This window comes from Kryptolebias marmoratus, linkage group LG6 (assembly GCF_001649575.2).
Source record: "Kryptolebias marmoratus isolate JLee-2015 linkage group LG6, ASM164957v2, whole genome shotgun sequence".
In the NCBI taxonomy this organism is placed as follows: domain Eukaryota; kingdom Metazoa; phylum Chordata; class Actinopteri; order Cyprinodontiformes; family Rivulidae; genus Kryptolebias; species Kryptolebias marmoratus.
Window position 1 is genome coordinate 28,068,748 of NC_051435.1, and position 26,574 is coordinate 28,095,321.

Here is a 26,574-nt window from a genome sequence, read left to right on the forward strand (position 1 = left end):
ATTTGGAGTATTATCTGGAAGATAATAACTGGTATCATTTATGGTGTTTGTAGTATTACTTGTTATTTTTTGTCAAAGCTTTACTAAAAGCTCAAAAAATGAAAAACACTTAAACAATAAAGAGTGAGTGATTTCAAGTAGATCATCCTATTAGTGTATGTCTTATAATTAATGGATGTAGCTTAGTTTCTTACAAGAACACAGACTATATTTATTCAAACTACAACACCAAACCTACTTTACTTTAAAGTAACACTATGTGATGATAAAAATGTTTAAAAACTATTGATTACATAAATAAAAAACATGTTTCACTGCGTATCTAATTACTTTTATTGTTTTTTAACTCTTTTTTTCAATAATTCAGATCAAGTTGAGAAGCAAAAACAAGAGAATGGACAAATTACCCTCAATAAAAAAATGGATTACTCTATTGTTCTGAGAACCTTTCTGTTAGAAGCTTGAGGGTACATGTTTGAGAAGCAGAATCACTTTTTTATGAATATTTTTAGCAGAAACAGTTTTTTCTGACACTATAGAGCTAAACATAAATCAGCATCACCTGGACTCATGTTTACCTTAGTCTCTGAAGCAGCAGTTGAGAGGATGAAAGCTCAAACTAATATTCAATGTTTAAAAACAAAACCTGTCTGCTGTCATTGTACCCTGACAGTGTCACCATCTATCTTTCAGATGTTGGCAACTCCACATCTGTCTCCAAAAGTAGCTTTGTTTTGAGGAATTGGGAGAAATAAAAGTCTCTGCATATAAATCCACTTCATCCTTTATCAATTTTTCTATAGACATATTTATTACTGAGAGGTTTAATAGGTCTAAAATGGTTTTGTTTCAGTGCAAAACATTAATGAAACAATTAGCTCTAAGCATTGTCTGGGTGCACACTTAGAGAGCTTTAACAAGATACTTCATTTTTTATCTCAGACTACATACCACATTATAGGTTATTATTAAATCTATAACTATTATGGTTTTTGATCTACATTAAACCTCGGTGTCACACAAATATGAAATCGCTTCAGTATTTAGACTTTGGTTTCTTTCTGATTCCACCTTATAGGACTGGAGGTTAAAGAACAGGAGAAGCCCAAAGGATGAAAAAGAAACAAACAAATGAGGCCATAAAAATTTAAATCAATGGCAGAAAGGAAGATAAGACTCAATTAGCACAGTTTGTCAAAGTTTAAAAGCAGCTTTTGGGATAACAGATTCACAGAAATTCTGAGAGTAGAGTTGATTCATTAAAATAAAAAATACACTCTAAGAAATGAAATGTTGAATTTACTTAACCAGGTGATGACAACTGGTTTCATTAAATCTAGTTGATTAAATGTAAACAGTATTACTAGGCCTGTCGCGATAAACGATAAATCAATTAATCGCACAACAAAAAAAATGAGGTTGATAAGTTTCATTTATCGCGTTATCGTTCCTTCGTGTCTCTCTCTCTCTCTACTGAAGATGCTGGGTGACAAAAGGCTCCAGTGCTCTTCATTGACCCGCGTCATGGGGACGTGGCCTATCGCATCAGGTAGCCAACCGAGGCGCCTCATCTTGTACTTCTTTAGCATTAGCCCCCACTAGGAGTTAGCAAGCTAAAGAATCGCTATCTGTTATTGGAGGAAAAACAATTAAATGGAAATGATTTCAAGCTCGAAGTAACAGCAGAGGTGTGGGAGCACTTCGGATTCAAACCAAATGACTGAGGCGAACCACTGAACCTTTGTGAGCCAGTATGTCGCATTTGTGCTTCTGTCGACGTGTGCTTTTGGTTGTTTGCACTTTTTGTTTATACAACTGGCAGGTTTGTCTATCTTCTCTACGTACAACTAATGATTATGATTTTTGAAGAGCTATTTAGTTTACAGACTTTACAATCTGTGCTGTTTTGGTTGAATGTAGTTTTTATTTTCATTTTTTGTTTGTTGTTGTATTTCAAGTGCATTTTTTGTTAACGGAGACTGAGAGTACAATTGTGTTTGTGGTTGTTTTGTTTATTTTGTGTTCCAGTGTTGTGTTCTTTTGAAATTAAATTAATCTTTAAGAGGATGTACTTGCAATATTATGTTATTATCATTATATTAGTTTAAACCGGTCTCCAAACCATATGATCTTTTATCGCAATAATTTCTGAGACAATTAATCGCCCAGCAGAATTTGTTATTTTGACAGGCCCACATATCACGTGACCTAGATAAGCATTTTGACACGCATCAAGAGTCAGTCATAGACAGATGTAGTGGAGCGAATCCGGTCATTTTTTAAAATGAATGTTGTTAAAACTCAAAAATAAATGTAAACACTGTAGGTTGATTATTCTTTTTGTGCGGCTCGGTACCAAATGACCCACAGACCGGTACTGGTCCGTGGCCCGGGGTTGGGAACCTTTGCTTTAGCAGAGCTGGTTGCCTGTATCAGCATTTATATGAACCCTTTATGAGAGATCACAAAGATAATCAAACGGTTCAAAACTCACGGAAGAATACTGCACCGACGTAAATTACATAAGTGTCAAGTATAAACGCCTCCACCGCATGCTGTGCATTACGACTTCTTACATACATAAGGCGCTCCGGATTATAAGCCAAAATTGTGTGTGTGCCTTATAAACCGGAAAATACAATAACTGCAATAACTGTAATTGCAAGAAGCAACATTTAACAGTTTCTTTTCATTAATTAAACAAATCTAACAAATTTAACCCACTCAACTTTATTAAAAACCCAAATTCAAGAACAGTATAGGTAAAAATGGAAGTTTGTGACAAAAAAAGTCACGTTTTTAAAAGTCAATATTAACAAATGTGCTTTTAAAAAAGTTATATGAGTACATATATAAAATTATTGCTTTTAATAGTAAACTTTAAAAATATATATTTAAAAATATAGCCTTGACGAAGAATTAAAGATACAATAAAAATAATTTTGTCCGAAATTTTTGACATAAACCAGGTATTTTGTCCATGGAGCGAAGACCGAAACCAGACACGGCGACTTAGAATCAGGTAAGTGATTTATTTACATGTGCAGGTATTTACAGTGATGAATAATCAGGAGCAGTCTGGAAAGCAAGAAGGAGTAAGGTGAGTCTCGGGTACAGGTTTCAGTCTTGCATGAACGGACGAGTTTGTGAATAATGTTTTCTTTTCTTACAGGTTCGAGAGGCGTTCATGGCGTTAAGGAGAGGGCAAAGGTTTCCAGCAGCAATCCGAAAGGTAAGGAGTCTAGCGGTCCGGCAAAGGTAAGTTGTCCAGTCGTGGTTCAGGTAAGTTCCAGTAAAGCAGTGATCGTCAAGGTGAAGCAGTAACCTGGGGCGAAGAGCACACAGCAACCAAATTAACAAAGTCTTAAGCTTAGGGTTAGAACCTACGGCTGAGATCCTAACCAGTAGGTTTGATGCTCCAGCGAGGATCTGGAACCTGCCGGAGGCTTGAATGCTGGATCTGCTCATCAGGGATAATTAGGTGCAGCTGGAGAAGGAAAGGTTAGTAGCGCCGCCCAAGAGGCGGAGCTAACTCCAGATCTTCACAATTTTCAGTAATTTCGGTGATATATGTTGAGCTTGCCACTTCATCTCACTGTGGAAGGGGCAATTGCGTCATCGCGCATCACAGGAGCAGAAGGTCAAAGGTAATGAGGTGGCTGGAGGGCTTATCAAGTTGTTTCTCTTACGAAATAACATAGATAACATTTTTAGTGTATGCTATTAGGTGTCAGGTGATGGCTTAGGGAAAGAACAAATAAATAAATAAAAATAGTTTGACTAAAAGGGAACTTGTAGGCAAGAAGCAAAAGGGGCAAGTGCTCCAGTCGCCTTCACCTCCCCCTCTGCATGTGAGTGTCTAACTAGACAAAAGCCTGCTTTAACCAAAACATTGCACATTCTAGAATTATTGCAATAAAAAGACACACAGTAGCTTTAATAGTTTTTAATAAATGGGACATCTTAATGTGTCTTACATGAAAATTAAGAGGTTTGTGTCATTATATATTATATAACAGATCTACTCAGTATTCAGATATTAATTAATGTGATCCCTTATCTCCCCCAAAACACATTCAAATGACCCTGTAGCTGATGTTCCTCAACTCTTTTTATTATTGTATTATAAACTTTTAAAAGTGAAATAAACTTTTTACAAGTTTGTTTTTATTATTTATAAAGTTGTGTATAAATCCATTTTTAAATATGCAGATGATCAAACTTAGAAGGTATCAGGAAATCAGCAGTGACTACAATCCCTCGTAAAATCAGTTTGTTTTCATTTAACAGGTGGTTAGAATCTGTTCACGGATCCCCAGGCTGAACGCTCTGAAAGTAAAGACTCACAATCACCAGATGTTTTTAGTTGTGCACCCTGACCACTGATAAGATGTCCTTCAGGCAGGAAACTGGGCTCAGTGTTGGGTTTTTTAATGTTACCAGCCTTTGTGCGCAAAACTGTCTACGTGAAACAACTGAATGTCAGAGGGTTTAATGCAGTTCAAGGTAACTGGCACAGCAGCATCAGCTTCTGGCTCCCTACAATCTCTGTGTTATGAATAAAGAAGCAGAGTGTCCTCTATCCCCAGTATGTGTTATCTTTGTGTTTACACTATGAACTGGACCGGTCGCTGCCGAGGAATTTCTCCTTTTGCAAAAGCCATCAGAAAATAATCAGTCCTCTCCGTCTGGTTTCTTTTATCAGGTTGAGTGAAATAAATACCTAACACTCAGTAAATATGGATGTTTGCTTTTTGAACAGGGAGTGGTAACATTTAACTTTAGCTCACAAAAACAAGTAAAAACAAAGACATTAATTTTATTATTTACAGGGGCCCCCATCGAAAAAGAAAATTGTACAGGTGTGAGGGGGCCCCTGTCATTCAGGGGCCCTTCAAATTGTTCCATCTTTTCCCACCAATACTGCGTCCCAGAGTGCAACCCACAAAAAACAAGACAGTAGATCTTATATAAATCTAAAATATCTTAGCACAGGCTGCATGCATTAAATTCCTGATTAGCCTGCACTGAAAGAATGACGGTAATGGAGCCTCTGAGATGAACAGCAGCAGCAGAGAAAAATCAATGAAAAAAAAAATCATAAAATGTATGTATTATGGGCCTAAATAGAAATGCCAATTGATGAACTCTTTGCTTAGTATGTGCATCCTGGCAACGTTTAGTGCTCCGCACTGCACTGTTCTTTTGAGCAGCAAAAAAATTTATTTTGCTGATATTTGATTTGTTTAGGATTCTGTTTCTGGGTTTGCTTTCTTGCATTTTAAAAAGTGATGCTTTGTGAAGTTGATGGCATCTTAATCTCAGGAAATAGTCATAATTTTAAAAGTATAATCAGGAAGTTCTCACTTAGTGAAGCAAACATACATTTTAAAACAATTCATTTACATTATTCTTTTTGAAACATGTTGCAAAATAAGATTGCATTAACGCTACATTGTTTAGGTATCTGATTAAATAATTTTTGTCTCAAACCACGATGGCATACATTTCTTTAAGAACAGTCTTAGGTTTGACTATAGGCAAACTCTACTCCATTAAGTTTTTCTTTTCAAAACGATCTATTATGCCAATTATTTTTAAACACTTCTATACTTTTAACAGACAAAGTCAATCTCTATTATAAAGATCTGTTTCAGAATTTTACAAACTTTTATTTCTTAATCCTAAAATTTGTTTCACTAAGAAAATAGTTGTACACACAAAATTTCACATATCAAAACTGGAATAAGAAATGCCCTTAAAATTAGGTGAATCCAACAGCAGAAAAATATGGTTTGTTTTCATTTATTAAATCCAAAGCTATTGATCTGATGGATTGGCATTCTGTCCACATTGGGCCTTGTCTCTTGCCTACTGATCTGCAGACATTTGCAAACCATTTAATACAGCAGGACTAAATATAACAAGCTACAGGTTACTCAGCACTTCATAATAAGGTCATCAGGCTTCTCATTAAGGTACACCCACAGAGATCTTAGAATGCATTCTTGTCACACTTTAATGGTGGGATTCTTTGTAAAAGAAAAAAACTTAGTCATCAGAAATGCACTCAAAGATTTTAAGAAATTTTCTTTCAAACTTTAGTAAAATATAAACATTTTTGAGAACATAAAGATCACAGGAATAAAGGAAAAAAATAAGGGAAAAAAGTTAAGCATGTTTAAAAATCTTCCCAAGAAGTTGTAAGTAAATACAGACTTTGTCCAGGCCTGTCATTAATGGGGTGACTCGGCACCCTGGTGCTTCTCCGTTCTTCTTGATTAACTTGCTTGAATATTGATTCAGTTGAAATATGAAAGTAGACACCAAAGGGACAACAGTGATACGTGTGAATTGTGCATCAACCTGACAGATTTCGAGAAAAAACAAATGTGAAAAGTAAGTTTACATGAATTTTAAAACAACGCAATTACACTTATTTTTTGCAAGCCTTTGTTGGCTTTGCAGACAGAATGACAAAATAAACTGAACTTCATAATTTTTAAATCACTGATGTAATGTTTAAGATTCTGATGTTCATGGTAAATGAGTATTTCAGCTGTTTGAAATGGATAAATGAAATTACCTCACTCTTTGAAAACAGAGCTGGCAACCTGGATTTGAACTCAATGAAGGGCATATCTGTGATGACTTCTTCTCGTCTATAGGCAAACGTCCTTTCCATTTTCTTTCTGATTAGCTGTTGGCTGTTGTTCTTCTTTACCTCAAATGTCTCTTTAGTTTTACCCACAGGATAGGTCAGTAATTTACTTCTGCCTTTTGTGTTTTCTTCACTTGATTAGGACCTTTACTTGTGGATACTCACGTCTGTTTGACAATATTGGTGTCCAACTCTGGACATTCAGTGTTCCTAAATCTATTGCAGTAGTTAGCCATTTTGTATTTTAAGCTTATTTTCCATCCATAGTATCTAGTGATTGATCCTTGCTCCTTTAAATAGAGGTACTTGGTGATTGAAGCCTTAGCAATATCATTAAACTCTGTACTTGATAGATAAACTTTGTACTGAACCATTTCCACTGCCAAAGCCTTTAGTATGTCCTACTTCAGTTTGTTACCTAAATTTAGAGGCATCCCATTGCTAATGAAGGCTTGATTGGCCCTTTCTAACTGAAACTGTACATCAAAACTGAATTGAGGTATTTGGAAGTTCAGTGGCCAAGAGTGGAATCCAAAAGAAGTTGTAGATTCAGTGGATGACAGTATGTCTGAGTCTGCTGTTGTGTCGGAGCACAACAAAACTGTCATCCATGTTTTGAGCAGTTGTGTCCACTAGCTTTGGTGAATAAACAACTTTGATTGTCTTTGAGTTCTGAAGTGGAAGTCAAGTTGACATACTCATTGTCAAAATCAGCATGTCTGTACTGAAGCCTAAAATTGTCAGACACATTTAGCTGTCTCTGAATTTCTTCTTTAAGGTCTTCCACAGAATCTGGTATCCCATTGGGAAAGTGTAGTTTTGTTGTGTTGTCAATTCCAATGATGATTTATAGAGCTGAAGCAAACTTGGATTTAATCTAAGACAAAACAAAAGTATGTTTTAGCTGGTTTCCACAAATTTTCCAAACAGCTTTCCAAACTTTTCTAAAGCAAACTTTTCAAATTATCAGCCTTTTAAGGGTTATGGTACATTTAGATATTTAATAAACATTAGCTTAAAAAGAACAATTCTCAAACATGCATGTAACAGTCTCATAATGCTTCAGATGGGTGCCAATATTACTGAAGTATGATTTACTTGATGTTAGTCAACTTTCAGGACCTAAAATGCATGTAAAGTGTGGCATTCCACCACCTGATTACCTGCTGCTGACTAAAGTGGCTTTGATTGGTCACCTCACTGTGATCTAAAAAAAATATTTCATAAACATCCATCCAATTTCTGTAACTCGTTCTCCTTTCCAGATCACAGGAAGCTGGAGCCTATCTCCCATAGTCACTGTGCAGGAGGCAGGGTACACACCGGAAATGTCACAAGTCCATCACATTGTCATGGTTTTGGCTATAGCTTTAGCCCACATGCAGAACACACCCAGGAGACAAACTGTAAAATAAGAATGAATGTTTATTGACTCGAACTGGCAGGGAATCAGGAAACAGAGGTTCGGGAATGGGATGGCCGTCGTGTTTAAGACAAGAGATGTTACTGGAAAATCGTAACTTTGATGACAAAAATAGTGGGAGGAAGAAGTAGCTTACGGGTGAATGGAAGTGGTCTGCCAGGGAGAGGTAGTGGGCCCTGGGAGTGGAAATCCTGGGAAGCACTGAGGAATCCGGAGGTGGCGTTTGCTGATCGTGAAGGTCCGAGTTGGAGGGTGAGCAGGGTTCGGCCAAGGAAGCCGTACGAGACGCCAACGAGTAAAACTGTGGATGCGTGGATAATCTTTGGCCAGGTTCTATGGCTTTGTCTCATGGCAACAAAGATCCAAAGAGCAGGGTACCTGGAACGTAGCAAAGGAACATGAGTGAAATCTAGAATACAAGGCTTGGTCAGGAGGTAACAAACGTACCAAACAGGTTAACACTCTGATGGTGAGTTGCTGGCAGCTGCCTCCCTTGATGAGCGCCGATTGGAAACACCTGTCAGCGGTGCCACCTGGAGAGCAAACGCCACCTGCTAGAAACAATAGAATGCACCCAAAACCAGCCAAGGCTCCAGACCCTGACTCACAGGGACACATAGAGACAAAGAAGACAACCATTCACACTCTCACTCACACCTAGGAACATTTTAGAGAACATGCAAATGTCAGACAGAAAGACCAGAGACTGGAGGTGATCCTGTGACCTTTTTGCTGGAAGGTGACAACTCTAACTGCTGCACTGCCTTATATGTCATCACTTTGTAAACTCTTCAAAAATAGTTCATAAGGTTATTTTCTTGCTGATGATACTAACTTGTTTTTTTCACATACAAATTCTGAACTGGATGATGTAGTAAACACAGAACTACAAAAAAAATACCTGGTTCAAATGTAACAAGTTATTTCTTAATATCTGCAAAACTAATTTTATTCTCTTTAGACCTCTATGTACCATTGATTGATCATATAATTTTCAAAACTGAAAATGAGAGTTTAATGGAGGAAGTTCTACAAAGTTCCTGGGGGTGCTCATAGACGAGACCTTAAATGTTAAACTCCACATAGAGTATCTTAAAAAAAGTTGTCCAAATATGTACGTTTGTTTTTTAAATTAAGATATCATTTGCCTCTATTCACATTCTTTACAATGAATAAAACTCTCATTGAGCTGCACTTTAAATACTGTAATGTTTTATGGTGCAACACTTATCCTATCTTAAGAAAATTGAAAGCGTTCAAAAGAAAATAAATAAGAGCTGTGTCATGGTCCAAGAAGAGGTGGCTCTCCTGTGTTGAGCCATGCAACAGGACTTGAGAGGGGGTAAAGGAAGCCATCTATGTCAAAAGGGAAAAACAAACATTAAACAGAGGAGGAGGTCTCAGATTCCAGCTTTCAAAAACATATAATAGAGCATTAGGCTTGATACCCAGTCAGTTTCACTCCAATCAACACCTGCACTCATGTGACAAGAGTGGCCCATCAGTGAGTCAGACAAACAAGGATTCTAACGAGCCTCTATTGTTAGGAGAATGAGAACATTTTGCAAGCAATCCATCTTACATCACATCTCAGCTTTAAAAGTTCAACTCCACACTCTCTATTTCCAAATTGAGAAAGCTCCTCGGATGAGAAGCGAAACATCTTCAACTACAGAATAGAAGTCCAGTTGTTTTTGCTTTTTAAACTTTTTTTAATAATAAACTGACTGATCTCGTTACAATCAGTGGTCTACAGCATACTTATAAAACCAGAAAAAATCATCTCATCTATGCCAAAAATAGAAGACTTAAAATTACTAGTCAAACTTTTGCTTGCAGTAGCCCACAGATTTTGATCAAGCTCAACAAGAGTTTAAAAAGGTTAAAATCCATCTCCACCTTTAAAAAACAATTAAAGATCAATTTGCTTTACTTATACACATGAGATCATGTGTAGGACCTGTAACTGATTGATCAGAGGTAATATAATCTATGTTGTATACGGAATTTTATGAGGAATGTATGATGCGTTTTGTTGTGTTGTTACTACTATTTTGCTAAAACTGCATGTAATATTATGTTCCTAGGCTCCCTCTATAAGCTTTCAATAGCTTTTCGGAGACCTGATTCACGCACTGTTATCTTGTTGTAATGTATTATGAAACATGATTGTTTGTGCGTGTGTGTGTGTGGGTGCGTGCATGTGTGTGCGTGTGACCTGTCTTGTCCACCTATTGTAAAAACAAACAAACAAACAAAAAAAAAAAGAAATCTACAGAGACGAGGCTTTGTATTTATTCTCCAAGGCTTTATTTAGCATTAAGAATAGTTTGACTATTATATCTTAAAACCTTTACCAAATAGTCGTTTAGTTAACTGGAAACAGGAAGAAGGTTGTGAGTTGCCCCCGTGGAGCTCCAGATATGGGAAGCAGCGAGCCACCTTCTGGAAGGTGCAATGAGTATTGGTGATTGAAATTGTGTTAAACTTTGAACAAGTGTCATTCACTGTAAAGCTTGTCCTGTTTTATTTCTCCTGCTGATATGGAGCAGAGAGAGTGTCTGGTGACATGTTTTTTTAACACTAAAGTGGGAGGTAGGAAAAGATCAGCAGTTTGGGCTTTGTATATTTGTTTTAGTCTCACTGCTTAGTAAACTTGTTTTTATTTTAAAAAGGAGAAAAGCAGTGTCTCATTTGTTGTGATACTTTCTTAGTATTTTTTAAAAAGTCCTATTGGAGGATGGCTTTATTTTTTCATCGTATTAGTAGAAGTAATTTGTGCGTGACCTGTCTTGTTCAGCCCTTGTAAAACCTTACTTCTACAGAGGTGTGGGAGTATAGAGTGTTTAGAATAGGAGGCGTTGTATTTTTATCCTATGCTTTATTTAACATCAAGAGCGGCTCGATTATTATATCTTTAAAAATACTATAGAGACCATATTTGAGCAGAGAACGCTACATCTGGACCTACAGATAATGCTAGGTGTGAGACGTTGCATTTGGGATCTACAGAGAAGGATGTGTACCACAACAGGAAGTTACATCTGGATCTACAGATAAGGAAGGGGGTGGAGGTGGGGTAGGGGGATTACGACAGGGTCATAAACCTGTCATTTTGAGTTTGACGAGAAGTGGGGTATGTAGTCTCTTTTAACCACTGAATCAGGTGTGTTTGAGCAGGGAAACAAGTAAAACATGTGAATCAGCTGGAAAAACTAAACACAAAATTATGAACCCACAAAACTCCACAACCCTGACACAACATGTAAAAAAAACTAAGTAGAAGTAAAAAAAAAAAAAGTAAAGCAGGGAAATGAATTAAACACGTTCCGATTGATACAAACAGACAGACAGCAAAGTGATGTCACCATTCTTTTTTGTTCAATCTGCTCTCGTGTCGGATCTGATGTGGAAGCCGCCATCAGTAGGGTGTCAGGTAATATTTGTAAAAAAACGTTAAAATGATTACAGAATTATAATTACAGAACAATGTTTTTCATATTAATGTAGTGTTTCTCTGTGGACGATGCTTCTTCAGGATTACTTTTAAAGACTGCAGAATTGTATTATTGCTGTGAGGAAATTCCACGCTCAGCCACTCTTATTGTTATTCTGTTCCTCTACTTCTGTTACAATTACAGACAGCATTAAAGAATAATAATGTCAGGATTTGGGGTTGTTTTTCATGTTTTCAATTGGGTTAATTGTTTATTTTATTTTGTTGTTTAGTTATTTTTATGTTTAGTCTTGCCTTAGTTCAGTTCTTGCTCCTTGTGTTTTCGTACTCCTGTTATTATTCACTTCAGTCAATCACTTTTGACTTGCCATGCCCATCTCCACCTGCTCCTTGTTAGTAATCATTCACCTGTGCCCACTTTACCCAATTACGCCTTGCCTTTTGCACATTGGGTTCGCCGCAATCTCCTCCCAAGCTGACAAATAATAGTGATCAAAGAAATATCTGGATAATTATACTGGTACTACTGGTAATATTCTTAGTAATACTTGTGAGTTTCTTGTCATAGCTTTACAAAAAGCTCAAAAAATAAAAAACACTTTAGATAGATAGATAGATAGATAGATAGATAGATAGATAGATAGATAGATAGATAGATAGATAGATAGATAGATAGATAGATAGATAGATAGATAGATACGTTATTTATCCCGAGGGAAATTCCATATATCCAAGTAGCACTTAAAAAACATACATCCATTCTGAGATGTTCTTATAAGTTAAATATCCCATAAGAACATCAACACACAACCTACATACAGTCGATGTTAAAACAGAAAAATAAAAAAATCCACCATTACCAATAAACCTAATACAATCGCTTGGTTGAATGTTTTGAATCCAATTGAGAGTGCTAGACAAAGAACCCCCCAGTTAGTTGGGTATAAATAAACATTCCAAAAATAGAGTGAAGCTAACATCAGTACTTCCTTACATTTCATAGCTTGGAGCTGTTGTACAGTCTAATAGCTCTGGGAATAAAAGAGTTTCTAAATCTATTGGTAGACCTGGGTAAGGACAGCAGTCTACCATTGAACACACTCCACCTCCCATTCATGATGTCATGCAGTGGATACGAGCCGTTGTTCAGTTTGGACTGCAGCTTGTCCAAAGTCTTTCTTTTCTCTCACCAGTCTGTCCACTTGATCAGTGTCTCTCCTCCTAATGCTTCCTCACCAACAAACCAAAACATAGAAGAGGACGCTGGCCACAACGGACTCATAAAACTTCTGCAACAATTTTTTGCAGATATTGAAGGGCCCCAACCTTCACAGCAAGTACAGACAACTCTGTCCCTTCCTGTGAAGATTGTCCATGTGGACAGACCAGTCCAACTGATCATTCATCTGTAGTCACAAATATGTGTATGTCCTGACCACCTCCACATCGACCCCTTCAATAGACACTGGTTGAAGATGTCCTTTTTTCTTCCTAATGTCTTAACACCTTCTCCTTGGTTTTGGAGGTGTTCAGATGCAAAGGGTTGGTCCTACACCATCCTACAAAGTCTGCAATCAGGCTCCTGTACTCCCCCTCCTGTCCGTCATTGATACATCCAACTATCACAGTATCATCCGGGTATTTCTGTATATGGCAGAGATCAGAATTATACTGAAAGACAGATGTATACAAAGTAAAGAGGACAGGGAGGAGCACAGTCCCCTGTGGTGCTCCAGTACTGCTGATCACAGTGTCTGATGTGCAGTCCTGCATTCTAACATACTTTGGTCTCTCTGTGAGGTAATCAATAAAACATAGGACTTAAGCCTTTGCCATACCAGAGAAACTGGAATTAGCGGGCCGCCCCACAATTGTATCCAGAGGAGCCCAGAGTATGGGCATAAAAACAGGCTGCTTAACATCACCTGGCACTCCCATTTAAACAGGGGTTATATAGGTTGCCCCGGTTAGAATTGAGTCATGGTTGCTAAAAACTTTACCAGACCGACTGACTTTTAGTAGGTGTAGCAGGTGTAAAATATTGAATAAAATGTGCTGCATGACTGGCTTTTTTTTTACTCTTACATTTTGCTTTATGACATGCAAATTTACAAGTTGATCGCTGATATTGTCTCCACGTGTATCTTGGGTAAAACTCGTCACCAACCATTGTTGTGGCAGAAAAATAATTTGCAGGCACTGTTAGGGGAAATGGGAAAGCTCTGAATCAAAGCTCTGATCCCCCCCCCAAGTCAACACAGGAGCTTTCATTAAAGATATTGAAATACTGGACCAGAAGAAGGAGTTAGGGAAAAGCAAAGCAGTCTGGTTCCCTTGAGGAGAGAATTTCAGCATTACTCTTGTAAACAAATTAATTATGTGAGAAGTCATAGCATAGTCAGGACTCTGCAATCTGTTGCAAAGTGACTGATGATAACGTTGGTGGACAGTGTAATGGCAGAGTTCATTATAGGGCAACATCTGTTGTTGTTAACTAGATCGATGAAGGAATTTAACAGACACAAACTAACATGAGTGGCACTTCATACAAGCACAAAAATGTGCGGCAAAGCGAAAGGAAAAAGATAAAAGAGAGCATGGAAAAGCCAAGTTACCAAAACTGGACACATATTTTGTTCGTTGTCCTTGAGATGAACACAACCTTTTTGTTGGCAGAGCTTTAGCCCCTTGTAAAATGGGCACACAGCCCCTCTGGAGGCTGAAGCCCTTAAGAGGTATAGGCTAAAGAAATTGCAGCAGTGCTCCAGTGGGCAAGTTGCTGTTTGGACACTGGTTTCCCATAATGGTTCTTAGCCCAAGAGACAAACAACTGGTCACTTTTCCTGACCTGCTTTGTTTTATCTAGATAGATATCTAAAGCATGTACAGGGCAAAGGTTGTGCAGCTTCTCCTGCTCCTGTGAGGAGAAAGGAAGATGATAAAAAGCGTCTAACTCGATTGATGAATATTACCTCAACACTTTAGGCTCAAAGGCAGGGTTGGGGAGCAAAACCACCTTAGTTTTGTCCAGAGAAAACTTTGTACAACATGAGTGGACAGACAGAGCGTGGATTTCACCCACACACTTTGTAGAGACCAAAGCCAACAGAAGTGCTGTTTTTAAAGTTACAAATTTTAATTCCACTCGATCCAGAGGCTTGAAGGGGGATGCAGTCAGTGCATCCAGCACCAGGGGTAAATCCCATGATGGCGCCAAGGGTCTCGAAACTGGGTGCTTCCTGCGAGCCCCCCACATAAACTGGCCCACTAAGGGATGCTGGCCTTTCCCTCAAAACCCACACGGTAGGCTGAAATTGCAGCCAAATACACCTTGATAGTGGAAAAAGCCTTTCCCTTATCAATCAGGTTCTGTAGAAAGGATAAAATCACAGCCACAGAACACTGAAAAGGGATTTCCTGAATTTCAGAGCACCATTTATCAAAAATAGACCACTTGTGCTCATACAGAAATCTTGTTGCAGGAGCTCTAGCACTCTATTGTCTCAATGATATTCTGTGGGAGCCCTACAGATTGCAGATTGAACCATTAACGGGCCAGGCCCATAGAGCCAGCCTTTCTGGGTGGGGTGAAAGATCTGACCTCGAGCCTGAGACAGCAGATCCCTGCGAGCGGGCAGGGGCCATGGATCCTCCCGGAGGAGCTGTGTTATCTCTGCTAACCAGTGTTTTGATGGCCAGTGGGGTGCAATGAGGATCATTGTCAGGTTTTCTGCTCGTACCCTCGCTAGTGTTGGTGAAATGAGAGCTATGGGAGGGAAGGCATAAAGCAGAACCCGAGGCCACCTGTGGGCTAGTGCGTCCACCTCCAGCGGTGCATTCTGATCGTGCAGGGAGAAATACAGGGGACACTGGTTGTTCTCCCTCGAGGCAAATAGGTCCACGGATGGTTGTCCGTATCTCTGCCAGACCAGCCTGGTCACTTCTGGGTGAAGTTTCAACCCTGCATAAAGTGGATTCCCTCTGGAGAGAAGGTCTGCTCCACAGTTCAGAACTCCTAGGACATGAGTTGCTCTCAAGGACAGGAGGTGTTTGCTGCTCCAAATGATCAGTTTGTGAGACAGCATGTGCAGCTTTAATGATCTCAACCCCCCCTGTCTGTTGATATAAGCCAGCACAGTGGTGTTGTCCGTTCTGATCAGCACATGGTGACCTCTCAGGAGTGGAAGGGAGTGTTTCAGTGTTAAGTAAACAACCAGCAGCTCCAGGAAGTTGATGTGGGCTGACTGCATATTTGGGCCCCAAGACCTGTTCACCATATTTTGTTCGCACAAACCTCCCCAGCCAGTCAGGGAGGCATCTGTTGTAACAACTTTTCTGTTCTGCACTACTCCCATCGGCATGCCCTGCGTCAGCACATTGGGGTTCCACCACGGACACAGTGCTGCCTTGCAGGCTGCAGAAACCCTCACTCTGTGAGAACTATGTGGATTCGGCCTCTGATGAGAGGCCACCCAGCGTTGGACTCCTTTCATATGGAGACGCCCAAATGGGACCACTGTTAATGCTGAGGCCATCAGGCCTAAAAGCCTTCTGCAGAGTCTGACCGACACCAGATGTCCTCTGTGAAACATGGACAAGCAGTCCACTATTGTTTTTACTCTGTCCTCTGTTAGTCTCACTCTGGCCTGGACTGAGTCCAGAGAAAGACCTATGAAGGAAATGGACTGAGTAGGGATTAGGATACTCTTCTCCATATTTATTTTGAATCCCAGATCCATCACATGTTGCGTTAATGCAGCTGTGTGCTTTGCAGCCTCCTGGTGGGAAGACGCAGCGATCAGCCAATTGTCTATGTACATCGCCACCCGGATGCCCCGCCTCCTGAGGGGGCCCACAGCTGCCTCGGTGCATTTTACAAACACTCTCGGGCTCAGAGAGAGGCCAAAATGGAGTATGAGATATTCATAACATTCTCCCTGAAACGCAAATCGGAGGTATTTTCTGTGTGGTGGATAAATGGGGATGTGGAAATAAGCATCCTTGAGATTGATTGAAGTAAACCAATCGCCATGTAGGATGTAGGAAGCGCAACAGGGAGGCGTGGGTCAGCATCCTGAATTTGTATTTTCTCAGATGCTTGTTTAGCGCCCGGAGGTCTAAAATGGCACGCATCCCCCATCCGCCTTTCTTCGGCACAAGGAAATAACGTGAATAAAACCCCTCGCAGCAGTGTTTGTGAGGAATCAGCCTTATCGCTCATTTCTCAAACAACGAGATTTCCTCTTGTAGAACAAAAGCGGCTTCTCCCTCTGCTTGAGACTGAATCACTCCCCTGAAACGTGGAGGGGTTACTGCAAATTGCAGTCTGTATCCCCTCTTTATGGTTTTTAAAACCCACTCTGAGTTCGTGCACTTTTCCCACAGATCTGTGTTCATTGACAGGCAGCTGACAGGCCAGTCTGTCAAATACGAGCTGAGAGCGCCCCCTTCTGGCATGGGGCGGTGAACAGCCCCGGTCTGCACTACGCATGCATGTGGCGTTTCGCTGGCTGCAGTGCTGTTGACACGGGGGAAAGAGCTCAGTCCTTCCTAAGAAGGATGGGCCAAATCCCCCGGTATTATTGTTTTTATGTTTTTAAACATTTTTTCCTGCGCCCTCGGCTTGAGGCCTGGATGCGGCAGTGTGTGAACAATTATTTCTTTTGAACAAATAAATGTGCTTGTGGGACTTGGTCGGGGTTCGCCGTGGAACTCCCCATAATGAACACAGTTCCTTCTTTTCTTTCTGGCGTGTCGGGCAGGCTCGAACATCCTCTCGATCAGGCGTTGAACCCAGCTGAAACTGCAGAACGGGCCCGGAACTGGAGCCACGGGGGAAAGCAATCCCTGCTCGCTCTCTCCAGCCATGCAGGAGGTCAGGCCAGCCGCTTCCTCCTCCTCACAGTCTGAGTGGAGGTGGGAGGTGGCTGGTCGAGGCGGGGGCCTTCAGGCTTCCTCTGCCACTAGGCTTTTGGGACAGAGGGCTTCTGTGGTGCCTGTGCAGCTCCCTGTGTCTTAGGAAGCCTAGGGATTTTGAAAGTGGAGGGCAAACGAGCCGCTGCCTGAGTAAAGGTCTGGCACTGGGTGCCAGGAGCTGTAGTCCCGGTGGCAAAAGTACGCCTGGGCAAACACAATTTCAGTGCTTCATCGTCCCTTTTCTTCTCCTCCCATCTTTTCTGCATTGAGGTGACCGCTGCACCGAACAACCCCTCAGGTGTGATGGGGGTGTCCAGAAGGTCCTCCTTCTCCTTAGCAGAAAGTGTGGTGAGGTTCAGCCACCTGGCCCTCTCTTGCAGCACCATGAGTCCCATGGTTCTGCCCAGGGCTTGGATTGCAACCTTGTGGAGTTGAAGGCAGTGATCCGTGATGATGCACATGTCCTCCCACAGTGCTGCATCTGGTGAGGCGGTCATCTGCTCCTCGAGTTCTGCTTGGTAAGCCATCAGGAGAGATGATGTGTTCAGTGCCCGGACTGAGAGCGCGGCTGCCCGGTAGGATTTATCCGTGAGGCTGGACTGAAAGCGGTCAGCCCTGGAAGGGAGGGTGGGCCCCCCCGCTGACATGAAAGTCTTTGGGTGCAGGTGTGCCACAACCGCCAGTTCGATTAGGGGAAGCTGGCGGAGGCCACGTTTTTCCATCCCGTCACAGTCCAGCACCGAACTGCCTGCCACTGCGTGCTTCTCCTTAAAGGGTTTGCTGCGCCAGGAGAAAGCTAGTTCTTCTAGCAGCTCCGGAAAAACTGGTAGCAGTTGTTTACCTGTTTTCCGTGCTTTTGGCAGCTTTTTCTCGTCGAAGCAGGAGCGGACTACCTTAGCCTGGACCTCGGGCCACTGGATGTCATGCTTGGCAGCTGCGCATTTGCACAAATCGTGCAAGTCAAAATCCAGTTCTGGTGAGGATGAGCCTTCCTGACCCAGTTGGCCTGCGAGTTTTTCAACCCGACCCGAAAGCGGGGGAGATGGGTCATAGTGTTTGTTGTTATCTGAGAAATGTAGCCCTGACTCGGCGTCGGAAAGCTCGCAGTCACCTGTTGCCGGGAAATCCAGCGAGCAGGACTCAAGGCTGAACTCGGAGACCCCCGGTGGCCGCGGGTCCACGGAGTCGAGGATTTCTCCCCAACTCATACCGGCTTCTGCATCAGCGGTCAGCGCAACCATTTGGTCTGCTGGTTCCTGTGCAGATGCTGTAGAAGCCATGAGTGGGTCACTGCTGGACAATGTCGTCTGACGGGCCAGGCGGCGACAAAGCACTTTGAGGGAGAACCGGCTACAGTGCGAGCACACCTCCTCAGAGTTAAAGGCTGCTTGGGCATGTTTCAGTGCGAGACGTGTGGGTGTCCCAGCGTGAAATTTTGTTTCCACACAGGCAGGTTCGTGTCTGTGGGCTTTTCTCCACTTTATTACAGAACCTGTGAGTCTCCATGTTTCAGGGGGATATGGCTGTAAAGCTACGGAGCTGGTGACAGCTAACCGGTTGGTCAGAATGTGGGGAGGGGGAAGCGTTGCGGCTTCCCGATGGTAGCTTGTACAGCGGGAGTATTACTACTCTTCAACAGCCAACGTGCAACCTTGCGGTGAGTCTGCTTTTTTTTTTTTTCTTCTCGGTATTTCTACCGGTAATGGCTACACGCTGCGATACTGACAAGTACCTCTAAGCCGAGCGCCCGGCGACCGAGCTTGCGCGCATGTCTGTGGACAGTTTAGCTGGCTCAGAGAAAAAAGGCAGTACCAACAGGGACCTGGTTGGAACTTCTGCTCGTTGCGAGAAGAGGTTTTTGATTAAACTCTCAGTGCAGCATCAGCCCTATTTATAGGGGGAGGGACTCTGCTCTCTCTGATGCTGACGAGCGTATCTCCAGCCACATTGGGAACGCCGCTTCTCCATTCCAGGTTGCGGGGAGCTGGTGCCTATCCCCAGCTGTCACTGTGCGAGAGGTGGGGGACACCCTGGACAGGTCGCAAGTCCATCGCAGGGCCACATAGAGACAAATGAGACAAACAACCATTCGCACTCTCACTCACACCTAGGGACAATGTTAGAGTCATCAATTAACCTAACATCCATGTTTTTGGTCTGTGGGAGAAAACCGGAGTACCCGGAGTAAACCCACGTGTGCACAGGGAGAACATGCAAACTCCACCCAGAAAGGCCCCAAGTCGGGAAACAATTCTGCAACCTTCTTGCTTGGAGGCAACAGCTCTAACCACTATGCCATTGTGCCACCCAAATTAAACAATCTAAAAATGATCCGACTTCTTTTAACACAATTATTTTTCAGTCAGTCCCTGCGGTTTTGTTTCAAAATAATGATAAATATGGTATAGGGACATACTTTCGATGTTGGTGTGCTTCATTAGTGAGGAAAGTGAGGTTATGAGATAAAAAGAGAGAAAGTGAGACTCATTTTGTTTTGTTTTTTCAGTTTATTGTGCATATGATTCATAAAAAGATACCGTCATTTTAGAGTTAACCCTTTCATTTTCTATCTGAGTCATTAAACACTTCATGGTACTTCAAGACATGCAATATAAAGACATTTTACTGCTTTATAGTCTTTCATGACCCCATGGTATAAATTTTAGTGTGCATATATATATGACCTTGTTTTTTCAGTGTTACTTTCTTGTAATGACCTTTTTGTTCCATTGGTACATTTTTTCTACCTACTAATAAATCTTTATTAGAAATTTCTTACTCCAGTTTTACTATTTAAAAAAAAAATGTAAATTTTTCAACCAATCACTTCCTTTTTTCAGCAGCTTTTAACTGTTTCTCTCTGCAACTCTCTGGAGATACGTGGTGCAGTTTTCATACATCAGTATTTATCTAACACTAATAATGAAAGTGAAAGTTTGAGTTTTCTGGGAGTCACTTGTTCTTTTGCAGCAGCTTCATTGTGTTTGTCTGTCTGCAGCAGGATCACAGAGAAGGTAGGAATCACCACACTGTTTTTATAATTAATTTAAAACCAAAATGTTAGTAGAATATTCAACTTTTCAAAACTTTAGAACTACTGGAACTGTTTTCTCATTATATACAGTGCTAGTCTAAAGTTTACACTTTACATTTCTTATGAAGAGGCAGGTGGTAGACTGACACTAAATAATTCATTAGACATCATGAATTTGCTAAACATTAGTTTCTTATACTGAGCATTAAACTATGGTGGGAGCAAAGAAAGAAAAAAAAACTCGATTAGGGCAAATTACTAGGTTTACCACTACAAATAGAAAACAGAATAACCTACAGATTAAAAGAGAACCCTAAACTTTTTCAAAGACTTCAAGACTTCTGCAGTGAATGCTGTCTGAATTGATGTTTCTGCTACCCTTCTTGGCTCTACATGGCCAATTAATTTGCCAAAGTCAGTCTTGTTTTTTTAGCCCCTCATATACATGTTTTGAGTGTGTGTATGTGTGTGTGTGTGTGTGTACTTAGTCCTTGTCACCTCTGTAGGACCTTATCTGGCATAATCAGATCAACATTAACATTAATGTTGGGTTAAGGCTAAGGTGTAAATTGATGGGCAACAAGTAGTTCAATAAGATTTTTATAATAACATAACATCTTGTAATTGAGATTGAAACCAAAACACACATTTTAATCACAGCTTTTCTGCAGTTACAACTTGTGTCACAAATTGTATTTAACTGGTGACAAAATGGACACACAGTAAAGCTTAATGCTGGCATGAAATAATTCTCCTCAGCCAGCTGCTAGTCTCCGAACACAAAATCAACATATCACCTTAAATCTCATAAAACGTATCAGCTGATCCTTTTTTTCACAAATAAATCCCTCACTGCCTTGGCCCTTCAGCATCTGTCAGATCTCCTCCACTGGTACAGTCGTAGAAACACCAATCCTTAGCCATTGGTGTATTTTCTGTCCATAGCACCAACCTCTGTAAATTAGGGGACAGAGCCTTAGGCTTGGCAGTGCCCACACTCCAGAACTCTCTCCCATCTGAGCTGTGCAACGAGACATCACTGGACTCTTTTAAGACAATTCTTAAAACTCACCTCTTCAATAAGGCTTTTTAACTCTCCACTTTGTACTTAATTATCCCCTTTTGAAAGGCCCTATAGAAATTTAAGTTAATACTATTAATAAAATTGTGACAAGTTATCCAACCAGGATTATTGCTAAAGCACAACGCATATAACAGTGAATGAATTTAAAAATTGACTTACTTTGCATCAGGGTTAAGAGTCTGAAGTAACATCTTAGATAATATTGCTTCAAACTGCATATCAATTCTCTTTTATCTTTTTATGTAAGACACAAATGTATATGACTGCTTTGTTTCTCTTATTAGGTCTAAAGATGTGCTTCAATCCTACAGGTAAGTTAGGGTCTCTGTCTAAAGATACCAGATGTGGTGACTCTTTCTGCTCTTGTCATATCTTTTCTGTTTATATTTTGCTAAAAACAGTTAAGGTCCACACAGTGACATCAGGGCAAACATTTGGGGCTGATCAAGTTCTTCTGGAACAAGTGTCAAAGAGCTTTCGGTTGATACAAACAGACAGGCAGCAAAGCGATGTCACCATTCTTTTTTGTCCTATCTGCTCTCGTGTCGGATCAGATGTGGAAGCTGCCATCAGTATGGTGTCAGGTAAAGTGTATAAACTGTTAAACTATAAATATCAATAACTACAGATCAATGTTTTTCATATTAATGTAGTGTTTCTCTGTGGACAATGCTTTCAGACTACTTTGAAAGTCTGAAGGACTGTATTATTGCTGTGAGGAAATTCCACACTCAGCCATTCTTATTCTTGTTCTTATTCTATTCCTCTACTTCTTCTGTCTGCAGGTGAGAAAAAAGTCGTTCTGGTTCTGATGCACCACACCCGAGATATTTACTACTCAACTGCTGGGACGAAATGGTCTGACATCTTTCCCAACGTCATTTTGGATGTTCACGTTCTCTACCACGAGAGTGTGCCAGGATTACTGATGTGTTATCAAAATACAGATGCAGCAAATAAAATACAGATAGCATTGAAGAATAATAATAGTGATCGGAGGATTGTCTGGATAATTATGCTGGTATTACTGGTGGTATTCTCAGTAATACTGGTGATTGTCTTGTCATAGCTTTACAACAAGCTCAGAAAATGGAAAACACTTAAAAGATAAAGAGTGAGTGATTTCATGTAGATTGTATTAGTGTATGTCTTTACTTTAAAGTAACACTATGGGATAATAAAAATGTATGAAAACCATTGATTATATGAATAAAAAAGATGTTTCCCTAAATATGTAATTGATTTTATTGTGTTTTTAACCCTGCAGTTGAGAGGATGAAAGCTAAAACTAATATTCAATGTTTAAAACCAAAACCTATCTGCTGTCATTATACCCTGACGGTGTCACTCTCTATCTTTCAGATGTTGGCAACTCCATATCTGTCTCCCACAGAAGCTCTGTTTTGAGAAAATGGGAGAAATGAAAGTTTCTGCATATAAATCAATTTTATCCTTTTTCTATTTTTCTATTGTTTTTCTTTCCATGAGATTTAATAGATCTTAAATGTTGCTTCAGTATAAAACATTTATTAAACTATTAAGTCTATGCATTATCTGGGTGCACATTTAAACGGCTTAAATAAGATACTTTATTTTTATCTCAAACTACAAAATCATGTTGCAGGTTATCAAAAAAACAATAAATATTGTGTTCTTTGGTCTAGTTTAATCATCAGTTTCACACCAGTATGAAACCTTTTTAGCATTTAGACTTTGGTTTCTTTGTGACTCCACCTTATATGACCGGGGGATTCAAGAACAGGAGGAGCACAAAACTGAAAGTGAAACAAACAAATGAGGCTATAAAATTTAAATAGATCACAGACAGGAACATGGTACTGTTAGCACAGGTAGTCAAAGTTCAAATGCAGCTATTGTTTTAAAAGTTCCACTAAAATTCTGAGATTGGATTTGATTCATTGAAATAAAAAAATTGTAGGAAACAGTTTAAAAGAACTCTGTTGCTGATGTTAAAAACACATATATACAGGAACAGCTGGTTTAAGTGGGCTAGTAGGGCTAAACCCTCCCTGGTGTTTACAATAAAAATGTTAAATAACTAATAAACACAAATTCACATTTTGTAAAATGTATAACCAAACTGGTGCCAAACAGTCTCGAGAAAACTCCAAAGTCTTTCCAAAGGGCTAACTGTTCACAGCCCCGTTCATTCAATGTCTTTCTTTGTACAGAATGATTGACAGCTGTCTTTTCCCGCAATCCTCGGTTTGCTTCTCATTTGGGCTAATTTAGTTCAGCCAAGGGTCAGCCAAAGGCCTCAGGCTTTAGCAAATGAGGGTGAACGTACAATAATGTGCCTCAAACGCGAGTGTATGTGGGTGTAGTTTGTTGTTGACTGAGTGCAATGGTGAGCAAGGTGGATTATTTTATGTATTTATTATTCTATTTAAAGGGGATCTATTGTGCAAATTTTTCACTTTCATATCAATAACATCACTTGAGTTGCATCTTTTCATCTTCAGAAAATCAACTGTCTCTGTTCATCTCTTACTCCCACTAGTACAGCCGTCCTTGTCAATGCATTTGTCACTTCTCAATTGGATTACTGTAACTCTCTCCTCTCAGGTCTTCCTTTTAAAATCATTCATAAACTCCAGCTTGTTCAGAACACAGCTGCTAGGATCATTACCAGAGCTACTCCAAAGGAACATCTCACCCCTATCCTTAAAACATCTCCATTGGTTACCCATAAAATACCGTATTGACTTCAAGAGTTTCTTCCTTACCTTCAAAGCTCTCCATAACTTGGCACCTTTGTACCTTACTGATCTTCTTTGTTATTACACACTTCCTAGAACTCTCTGCTCCTCCTTATCCATCTTTTGTTACACCTTCTGCCCTCATAACAACCATGGGTTTCAGAGCCTTCTTCCACACAGCCCCTCGTCTTTGGAACTCTCTTCCACAGTTCATCCATAATTCTGATTCTCTGTCTTCATTTAAATCTAACCTAAAAACTCATTTATTCAAACTTGCTTATTCTACTTAATGTAATTTCTTTTTTAATTGTGTTAATTGGTATATGCCTTTTATTCTTTTATATTGTTATAGATTTTGTTTTACTCTTTCGGTTTCTTGTTCGGTGACCTTGAGTGCTTTGAAAGGCGCCTTCCAAAAATTTTCACTTTTTGCATGTTTTTGTACTTCCATTTTGGTATCTCCTGCTTCTACAAACATTCAAAGTGCAAAAAAACCCTAACATCCAGCCATTTTTTTGACAATAAGTAAAAGTTTTTTTATTATGTTTTTGTCATGGTTTTTGGTGTTTGTGTAAACTTCTGTTTTGTTTCTGGTTTTCTGTTAATTTCTGTGTTCATGCCCTGTCACTCTCCACCTCCCCAGTACTTTTCCTGTTATGTCTGCCACGCCCATCTCCACCTGCTTGTAATTATTCTCACTCACCTGTGTCCATTTTCCTCATTATCCTCTGTCTTTAAGAACCAGTCATTCTCNATTGCTGTGAGGAAATTCCACACTCAGCCATTCTTATTCTTGTTCTTATTCTATTCCTCTACTTCTTCTGTCTGCAGGTGAGAAAAAAGTCGTTCTGGTTCTGATGCACCACACCCGAGATATTTACTACTCAACTGCTGGGACGAAATGGTCTGACATCTTTCCCAACGTCATTTTGGATGTTCACGTTCTCTACCACGAGAGTGTGCCAGGATTACTGATGTGTTATCAAAATACAGATGCAGCAAATAAAATACAGATAGCATTGAAGAATAATAATAGTGATCGGAGGATTGTCTGGATAATTATGCTGGTATTACTGGTGGTATTCTCAGTAATACTGGTGATTGTCTTGTCATAGCTTTACAACAAGCTCAGAAAATGGAAAACACTTAAAAGATAAAGAGTGAGTGATTTCATGTAGATTGTATTAGTGTATGTCTTTACTTTAAAGTAACACTATGGGATGATAAAAATGTATGAAAACCATTGATTATATGAATAAAAAAGATGTTTCCCTAAATATGTAATTGATTTTATTGTGTTTTTTAACCCTGCAGTTGAGAGGATGAAAGCTAAAACTATTATTCAATGTTTAAAACCAAAACCTATCTGCTGTCATTATACCCTGACAGTGTCACTATCTATCTTTCAGATGTTGGCAACTCCATATCTGTCTCCCACAGAAGCTCTGTTTTGAGAAAATGGGAGAAATTAAAGTTTCTGCATATAAATCAATTTTATCCTTTTTGTATTTTTCTATAGACTTTTTTTCTTTCCATGAGATTTACTCAAGTGATGTTCAATAACATCACTAGAGTTGCATATTTTCATCTTCAGAAAATCAACTGTCTCTGTTCATCTCTTACTCCCACTAGTACAGCCGTCCTTGTCAATGCATTTGTCACTTCTCAATTGGATTACTGTAACTCTCTCCTCTCAGGTCTTCCTTTTAAAATCATTCATAAACTCCAGCTTGTTCAGAACACAGCTGCTAGGATCATTACCAGAGCTACTCCAAAGGAACATCTCACCCCTATCCTTAAAACATCTCCATTGGTTACCCATAAAATACCGTATTGACTTCAAGAGTTTCTTCCTTACCTTCAAAGCTCTCCATAACTTGGCACCTTTGTACCTTACTGATCTTCTTTGTTATTACACACTTCCTAGAACTCTCTGCTCCTCCTTATCCATCTTTTGTTACACCTTCTGCCCTCATAACAACCATGGGTTTCAGAGCCTTCTTCCACACAGCCCCTCGTCTTTGGAACTCTCTTCCACAGTTCATCCATAATTCTGATTCTCTGTCTTCATTTAAATCTAACCTAAAAACTCATTTATTCAAACTTGCTTATTCTACTTAATGTAATTTCTTTTTTAATTGTGTTAATTGGTATATGCCTTTTATTCTTTTATATTGTTATAGATTTTGTTTTACTCTTTCGGTTTCTTGTTCGGTGACCTTGAGTGCTTTGAAAGGCGCCTTCCAAAAATTTTCACTTTTTGCATGTTTTTGTACTTC

General features: G+C 39.9%; 1 long non-coding RNA gene and 1 pseudogene across 1 annotated transcript; both read right to left on the bottom strand.

Moving 5' to 3' along the window:
- Nucleotides 1-2,968: 2,968 nt before the first annotated feature.
- Nucleotides 2,969-3,492, bottom strand: LOC108250450. Its single transcript, XR_001809289.2, has 3 exons — nt 3,403-3,492; nt 3,171-3,325; nt 2,969-3,078 (listed from the first exon to the last, which is right to left on the bottom strand). It is a non-coding gene; the product is annotated as an uncharacterized LOC108250450 (long non-coding RNA).
- Nucleotides 3,493-15,066: 11,574 nt separating this feature from the next.
- Nucleotides 15,067-16,998, bottom strand: LOC108250446 (annotated as a pseudogene).
- Nucleotides 16,999-26,574: the final 9,576 nt, after the last annotated feature.